The sequence below is a fragment of the Rhipicephalus microplus genome, chromosome 6 (genome assembly GCF_043290135.1).
Source record: "Rhipicephalus microplus isolate Deutch F79 chromosome 6, USDA_Rmic, whole genome shotgun sequence".
Lineage (NCBI taxonomy): Eukaryota > Metazoa > Arthropoda > Arachnida > Ixodida > Ixodidae > Rhipicephalus > Rhipicephalus microplus.
Genome location: NC_134705.1, coordinates 96731940 through 96741584, shown reverse-complemented (window position 1 = coordinate 96741584; position 9645 = coordinate 96731940).

Below are 9645 nucleotides of genomic sequence, written 5' to 3'. Positions count from 1 at the left end.
ATGCTACGCTCATAGCGTGCTCACGGCCGTTTTGCTAGCTCCACACATACCAAAATTAGTATCAGGTGGCGTGAATAGACGACGACAATAAATGACACACCCAAGCATGATAATCATGGCATGGAAGTCATGTACGGCGTAATTTACGTCCACCTCGTCACGTCGTGCTCACTTCAAAGTGACGTATCAAGCTTTCTCATTCCTGCTCGCATATTATGGATTGCCATAGTGCGTGCGATCTACCATTTTTTTATGTTCTTTGTTTTTTTAATGAATTTCGAATTTTTGTTTTACACTACCTGCTTGATAGTAGTGCATTGTTTTTTTTTTATCTTTATAATTGCGTAACATGTAATCCCACCACTAATCCTGGGCCGCTACATAGATTCACCAGGGAACACACGGGACACCTACATCGATTAGGGGCCTCCTATTTCATCGTCTTTTATTAATCATGTGTACCGAGCACTTGGGCGGCGGTAGAGCGCATGCCTGTTTATTATGACGATCATTTTCTATGTACGATGCACAGCAAACCTCGACCACAATGCTCTGCTATAAAGAAATAACGTCTCAAAATATACTCAAGTCCTGACACCGGCACCGTAAGAAATAACGGTTAAATTTATCTTTTTATTACTGATATTGAACTACCCAACGGTCGACACTACCGTAGAAAGCTGGTAGGAAGAAAAAGATAGCACTGACTTACTAAATTGTCCGACTAAGCTATAGATTGTACGCCGCAGTGGTACGGAGGTTACGGATCTCGGCTGCTGGCCCGCGGGTCGCGGCTTTGATCCAGGCCGTGGTGGTCGCATTTCCATGGAGCCGAGATGGCAGAGGCTCGTGTACTCTGTCAGCGTGCGTTAAACAACATTAACTGGTTGAAATAGGCGAAGCCCTCCACCAATGCGTCCCTCGTAATCTTTTTCTGGTTACGCCCCAGATATTGGTATTTTTGTTTATTTTCATTACTACGGGGCAAGTAGGTTATCAATCAATCAAATCTTTATTTCTAACTGTTTTTTTTCAACTGTCCTTCAACTTTTCAACTGTATTTCCAACTGCCCTTCAGCCGAAAAGCGGTTGCGAAAAGTTTGAGACTGCCTGAAAGCCCTTTATGGCATCGCTATAGACAGCGTGCTACAAAATAAAGTAAATAAGTGTACATGAGTTGCATCGATAACAACATATTGATCAAAACATATCTAAAATGAGTTTGTGTACAACAGTGGTCATTTCCATATTTAATGTAAAAAAAGCAGTAAGACAATGAAATTTCGTGTGGTAATTAAAACAAAAAGTAAATATCATAAATCTATAAATGGAATATTAACACTGTGATGTCTGCTTGCTTTTCGTGTAGTCATAGTCACGCTTTTTTTTTGCGCCATTCATCTTTAGTACTGACTTCCTACGGGACAGAACAGCGAAGCTAAGAAGTTGATAAGTGGAGTTTAACAATGGAAGTTCACTGCCTTTGGTTGCCGAGATACCTGTCGCATGAGTCACCGCATAAGTTCTCACACTGCCTTTTATTTTCGCTACAGAATAGTACGCCCCTCTCGTGGGAACAATCCCCCCCCCCTCCTTTTTTTTCCCCTCCTAGCCGCGAAAGAAAGCGGTAATGTACGCTTGGAGGGCCCGGAGACAACTACATTTCCTTTTCCTTTTTTATTAGCCTCGCAGGGCAATCTTAATGCATGACTCAGACTATCTCAACTTCATAAACTGAGTCATCGTTCTATACATTACACGTCCGTCTGTTACACAGGCACGGCTGCTATTTTCGCTTGCCATTACATTACACTCTCTGTGCTGTTCTGTCTATTCGTCCGTCGTGCAGCGACTGAGGAAAAAGCGTCCTTCGCTGGACCACAGAAAACGACGCGTGCAGTATCGTTGAAGCAGCATGAAAGAGAAAAACGATAGAAGTGTTGTTCAGAAGTGTTGTAGCTCTGATGAGTTGGTCATCCATGAACTTAGCTTGTATTATTTCGGTACATGTAAGAAGGAAACACGACAAAAACGAGACAAACATTAGCACACCTGCCTTTCTATTTACGTTAGTGTTGTGCCTTTCTTATAAGTACCACGCGAATACGAGTAAGTTCCAAAACGATAGACTTTATATCACTTCATTACTCTGTCAGCATTTATATCTCTTTCTTCTTTTTTTATGTTGATTAGTTGTGCATATGAGAGGGGAAGGCTGATTCTCAGAGGTGGTCATTCCAGATAACAATTAAAATGTTTCAGCTGCATGCACATTTTCTATAAACACATACAGACGTTGCACAAGCACCACGTTAACTCTACAGGAAGGTATTAACAAAAAGCACAGCTGTCTTTTTGCTTTTCTTCTTCGGAGTCCATTGAATTGATCCTATACCGGCATTGCCCTCCAGCACCTCACGCAGCCCTGCACTGCCTCCTCTGTCGGTCCACTTTTGAACAAGTGGTGCTGACACGTGTACGCCATCAAATAACGTTAATATGACGTTAAATTTCGACTATTATGACCATAGAGCTTCCTACAATAGCTACTAGAGGTAACTCTGGGGCTACTGAATATGAGAGCTGCAACGCACGGTGCTTCAGGAAGCATGGGAATGATGGTTAGTACACGGATTTGCCTAGTCTTCGTTCTTAGGCTTCATTTGGCTTCGTATGGCCAGCATTGGCTTCACCAAAAGACGCAGTTTAGCCAACGTTCAAAAGTTACGCTTCAGCACTTTGACCTTTTTTTTTTAAAGCTCCCTAATTTCAATCCACTCACGAAGTATCTCTTTCTTTATATGTATCTTTTATTTTTATACTACCTCTGTCTTTCTCACACACAGTGCTCGTTATCTAGACCAACACAGTAATTACATCACATGGCGGACAAACCGGTGCACGGATTCTGCGAAAGAAGTAATTATATGTTGCCTTAATTTTTGTATATATATATATATATATATATATATATATATATATATATATATATATATATATGTGTGTGTGTGTGTGTGTGTGTGTGTGTGTGTGTGTGTGTGTGCTTTTTTCATTTTGTATTTTACTACAATGTAATAAAGCGCTTGTTCATTTCTCTTCCATTGTACAATTTTTTCGTTTTTTTTCTTTGGTGCAGTTTTTATTTATGCTTTCTTTATGGTACATTTTCTGTAACCCCCTTCCCCCTACCTAATGCTCTTCGGTGCCTGTAGGGTATTAAGAATTAATAAATAAATAAATGTATAAGACGGCGAGGGCCGGTTCCTGACGATGGATAATTGAAATTCGCGACAACCAGGGATCCACCGAGGTTAAACACCTGTGATGTTAAGAAAATGTTCTCACCGGCCGTCATATTACCAGGAGTGGCACGCTCGTAAGGCAACTGCGTGACCAAGTGTTCTTATCGAGGTCACAGCATAGCGTGTCATTACTTCCGTGTGCATTCTGTAATGCGGGCAACAAAACCAGGCATTTCCTCGTCGCGCTCCGTCTGCGTTTTTTTCCGTCCATATTCACTTCGCGTGGGCCGGTATCTCCACACATGTGTTTATGTGTCGCTATTCTCGGAAAGGCACACTTTACTGAAAAGTATACGAGTGTATTTAGTCGTTAGTGCCATCAATTCAATTCAAATTACTCAACCAATAAACGAATCAACCAGTTAGACAGCGAGTCAGTCAGCGTTTTATTTCACATGCACAAAGCCCTCCAGCTCCTACCTTTATTTCCATCCTCGTATTATGACTGACGGTCGACGTTCCTTTTTCGCTCACAACCAACCACGCCGACGCCTCAATTGCTGCGATATGAGCTGCTTAACGCTATCACATTAAAAAAACCATTTATTTTGCTTGGCAGGGTCTTGTACAGCTGGGCATTACGAACATGGCGCATTAAATAAGGTATATTAAACTAGAATCAATAGTTTATGAACTCATGGCAGAGAGTGCGAAGCGTGTGCAACAGCTTACCTTGGTGACGCACGTTCTGTCTTCAATAATTTTGGTTGTTTCATGTGTACGCGCTCACCAAAAAAGTATCTCCAAAATATTTTGTACATCCAAAATATGCGCAACTATACAAACGATATCACATACCGCAGTAAAACTGATAGCTGCATGGCCTAGTATGTATGTGTACATATTATTACTTTCTTTTTCGAACACAAAACACTGAACATAAAACACTGATTTATTTGTTCATTCATTCATTCTCGAGGTCACTGGCATTAGGTAGGATAGTGGATAAAACGCGAACGAACATGTGACCAATGCAGTGAGCAAGAAAGAACAATGTGTATCGACTTACAGCCTCAATAAGATAATTTGTCACGTGTAAATATCGCAAGAACGTCGGCGCGGACCACCGAGCACTGAGGGACAAAAAAGAAGAGCGCGGTGGCACGAGGCGCGCTCGCAGTGTTCGGGCCAGGGCGTGCAATTCCGAGCTTGGACGAGCGACACGTTCTGCCGGGCGAGACGCGTGCGTGTGCACGGAGGACCACGGAGCCGGGCGAGGTGCAGGGTGGCCGAGGATCCAGGTGCCAGGGGAGTTGCTGGATGAATCGAGGATCGTCGAGCGGTGCCGAGCCGCACCGAACGACACGCCAGACTCGGACGTGGGCCGCGAGCTCTTGAGCTGTGCACCCCAGGGTACCTGGTGGTGCCCTGGCCTTGGCGAGGAACGCCGGTGACTGAGCTGCCGCACCGCAGCTGTGGCAAGCAGCATTTAAGCATGGCACAGACGGTGCTGTGCTGGCCAGAACCTACACGTGGAATCGCTACGCCCGGGCAATGATCAAGAGCTCGGAAACGAGGTCCGAGGTCGCGCTGGTCCAGGCATCTCCTAGACGACGCCACCGCTGCTCGAGAGTCGTGAGACCACGGGACTCTTCTTCCTTATGTGCCGTGGTTGTCGTCCCGACGGCGCCCACATCACCGACTTTTCATATCCCTTATTTTGTATATAAACGTTTGAACACGTTTTCCTATCTGTTTCCTGCGCCGCTGCACAGTAGTAAAGGGCTCGAACCGTCCTAAACATCACAATGATAATTATCACCACTTCACCAGGTAAGAAAGGCGACTGCGATCGCTTGGTGTTATCAGTTGAAAAGAATGTTCGCGTTTTACGAAATCCTGTACCTACCTCATAGCGATAACCGAACACGGTGGCTTCATAGCGGCCTCATCTAGGGTGAGGCCCGTGGGACGGCTTTCAGCTCACCCATAGCATGAGTACCGAGCGCTCTAAATTGTTAACCGCTTTCTCTAAACACACCACAGAATTGAGACATAAGAGGGAGTGATAAAATACGAATAAGCGTGTCGTGAAGACTGCTGCGATAAGTTCACGTGGATAAAATTCTGACGTGTTGTTGAAGACGGAGGATATAATATAACATTCTTACCGGTCATAATGAATGATGCATGACCGTACACACACACACACACACACACACACACACACACACATATATATATATATATATATATATATATATATATATATATATACATACCTTGTATAGGGGACGTTGTTCTTAGACCAAATTGTAATGTAAATATGACGAAAGAAAAGTGGGTGAAAATATAACTTGCCGTGGGTACGAGCTGAACCTGTGACCTTGGAATACCACGTTCAATGCTCTACACCTGAGCTACCATGGCATTATCCCCCCACCCACATTATTAGGTATATATGGGAATTTAAATGTGGGAGTGTCAGTCAGCGCCACCAGTAGCCATCGCGGCGAGTGTGGCACATTCTTTATGAGCCTGTTTAGTGTCACGTTGCACGTGAACTTACTGAGAGCTGGCAGCTGACCAATAGTCCTTCGTATAAAACCTAAAGGCACCAAGGCTGCCAGTACGAGACCCTCATTAATGAATAAGGAAGGAAGTGTATACTTAAGGGCTCATTTTTTCCGTGTTAGCTGTGGGGATTGCTGTCGTGGTAACTCAGTGTCCGTATATATATATATATATATATATATATATATATATATATATATATATATATATATATATATATATATATATATATATATATTGTCACGACGCAGACACAGCAGGAGTCCGATATAGAAGAGCTCACTTTAATTAAAAATGAAAGGCCCTCCTAAAGAGGACCGGGCAAGAGCTTCGTCTTCCTCTCTGGCTGCGCGAGCTCTCCTCTGCAGGTTGAATGCGTTATTTGCCTCCCTCCAGGAAGAGCATCGACTCGATGCTCGGCTACAGAAAACGCGGTGTATGTAGTTGAGGTATATTACGCAACTGGCTCACTGCAATATGGCTTCATCCGCACAACGTGTACGATTTCAGATTTTTGAGCTCGCGAGGAACTGTCAGGGATGACCTCATAATTCACGTCACTTAGGCGCCGTACAACATTGTAGGGACCAAAGTACTTCTTCAGTAACTTTTCGGAAAGGCCGCGTTGGCGAATAGGGCTCCAGACCCACACTTTCTCGCCTGGTTGATAAGTGACGTATCGGTGTCGCAGGTTATAACGTTGTGCGTCGTAACGTTATAACGTTGTGCTGTCGGGTGATTCGCACTCGTGCTAGCTGCCGTGCCTCTTCAGCTCGTTGGGTAAAGGCTTGAACAGCCGTGTCTGTATCGTCGCAGTCGTGCAGCAGCATGGCATCAAGCATTGTCGTCACTTCACGGCCATAAAGAAGACTAAATGACGTGCTTCGTGTAGTTTCCTGCTGCGCCGTATTATAGGCAAACGTCACGTATGGTAGAATGTCGTCCCAATTTTTATGATCCACGTCGATGTACATACTGAGCATATCAGCAATTGTCTTGTTGAGGCGTTCTGTTAAGCCGTTGGTTTGTGGGTGGTAGGAGGTAGTTTTTCGATGCGCTGTTCCACTCAACTCAAGCACTGACTTGAGGAGCATGGCCGTGAAAGCGGTACCTCTGTTTGTTATTATAATTCTAGGAGCACCATGCCTCAGAACGATATTTTCAATGAAGAATCGTGCCGCTTCTACTGCGGTTCCACTTGATAAAGCCTTTGTTTCTGCGTAGCGAGTAAGATAGTCCGTAGCGATAATTACCCACTTGTTTCCAGTATGCGAAGTCGGAAATGGTCCAAGGAGATCCATTCCGATTTGTGCAAAAGGCGTAGTGGGCACTTGAACTGGTTGCAACAATCCGGCTGGTTTTAAAGGTGGTGATTTTCGTCGTTGACAATCGAGGCACGTGCGGACGTAATGCTTTACAGTGCCTGGAAGCTTCGGCCAGTAGTACTTCTGTTGGAATCTGGCCAATGTGCGCGTGTGTCCGAGGTGGCCGGAGGTTGGTTCATCGTGGCAAGCGCTCAGGATCTCATCGCGAATGGATGTCGGAACGACAAGTTAGTGGGCATTTCCGCTGGGGGCAAAGTTCTTCTTGTATAGGACACCACTGCGCAAGCAGAATGACGGCAGGCTCCTTGCAAATATCTTGGGAACGCTTGTAGACTGGCCGTTAAGAAAATTAATAAGAGGGAGCAACTCACTGTCTTCTTTCTGCTTAGACGAAATGGTGACTGTGTCGACCACTCCTAAAAATGCCATGCCATCATCTTCTGAGACATCTTCTTGCTTTATAGGCGACCTGGATAAGCAATAAGCATCATAGTGCTGCCGTACCGACTTATAGACGACCGTCATATCGAATTCTTGTAGGCGTAAGCTCCAGCGCGCTAGCCGACCGGATGGGTCCTTCAAGTTGGTCAGCCAGCAAAGGGAGTGGTGGTCGCTGACTACGTGGAAGGGATGGCTGTAGAGGTATGGGCGAAACTTCAGAACTGCCCATACTACAGCAAGACATTCCTTTTCCGTTGTGGAATAATGGGACTCGGCACGGGAAAGCGTCCTACTTGCATATGCAATCACTCTCTCGGCTGAGTCTTGCCTCTGGACGAGTACAGCGCCTAAACCTACGTTGCTGGCATTAGCGTGGATCATGATTAGAGCGTCCTCGTCAAAGTGAGCAAGCACAGGTGGTGTCTGCAGGCGCTGTCGTAGACCGTCAAATGCTGCTTGTTCCTCTTCGCCCCATAAAAATGGAACATTGTCTCTCGTTATGCGTGTTAAGGGCGACGCTATGTGCGAGAAATTGGCGATAAACCTGCGGTAGTAGGCGCAAAGGCCAAGAAAACGTCTTACGGCCTTCTTTTCTGTTGGCACAGGAAGTTTTCGGACGGCGTCAATCTTGTCGGGGTCCGGACAAACACCTTCATGGCTCACCACATGTCCTAAGAATCGGAGTTCCTTCCTCTCGACTGGGAGATCTTCCTCTCGACATGTCCGTGGTGCTACCTCTATTAGATTGGGGAAAATGACCAGGGGAGGGCGAGCGTGACCGGAACCCAGGAGAAACGTCCCGCGGGATCGTCGTGCTCGTTTCAACGTTGCGTCTTCCGTCGAAATAGCGCCGAGGGGTAGCGGACGGAAATCCTTGATACCCGGCCACGCGATGAGGACAATACCGCACGATGTGGCCTGCTTCCCCACAATGGAAGCACAGGGGCCTGTAGTCAGGGGTACGCCATATGTCGGTTTTGCGGAGTGGGGGTCGCATCGGTGTCGACGTTTCCCTGTAGTACCAAGGCACTGTCGGCGGCTGTTGCTGGTGGTACTGCTGAAGTGGCGGCACGTTAGATCTAGGCGTTCGACGGAGAATATCTGCATATGTTGGCCTAACTATTTCAGTGTTCGGCTCGGGAAGTGAAAGCGCTTGCCTTATTTCTTGGCGAACAACTTCTGTGACCGACGCAATCGCGCAGTTATTCGGTGTGGCGGTGAGCTTCTTCACCTCTTCTTGCACAATTTCGCGTATCAGGTCACGCAAAGAACGCTCGTCAGGTGTCACAGTGGTCACGGTGGTTGCGCTGATTTGTCCGCTGTTGTTTGGGCGGTCGTACTGGCGGTACCGTAGCTGTAGTGCGCGTTCGATGGTGGTCACCTCCTTCGAAAATTCGTCGACGCTTGAAGGTGGGTTCCGTACGAGACCAGCAAACAGGTGCTCTTTAACACCACGCATGAGGTGGCTGATCTTTCTGTTCTCGGACATATCGGGATCGGCTCGATGAAAGAGACGAGCCATGTCCTCAACAAACATAGCAACAGACTCGTTGGGCTTTTGAATCCGTGATTCGAGGAGTCGCTGTGCATGCTCCCACCTTTCGGTGTTTGCGAAGGTGTCCAGGAACTTCCGCCGGAACTCGTCCCACGTTCACCACACGCGATTCGTGAACGATGTGCGAGCCCCGTCTTGAAGAGGGAAATACACGCACCCCAACTTCTGTGCGGCGTTCCACCCGTTAACGTTGGCTGTGCGCTCGAACTCCTCAAGCCAGTCATCTGCGTCCTCATATGTGTTGCCATAGAAGTCCACAGGAGTTTTAGGGGTGAAAACAGTCACCTTTGTCGTGCTTGGGCTCGTCATGGTGGGGCAACTGCTTCCTGGCGCGGTCATGTTTTCCGTCCAAGGAACGAACTCTGGGCTCAGGCCTAACAGGCGGCGGCTGGCGCGGTGAACGGGTGTTTCGACGAGCGAAAGTCTTTGTGGACTAGATCCCGGGCTGTTGGAAGGTGCCCTAGACATGTACCCAGCACCTCCACCAGTGTCACGACGCAGACACAGC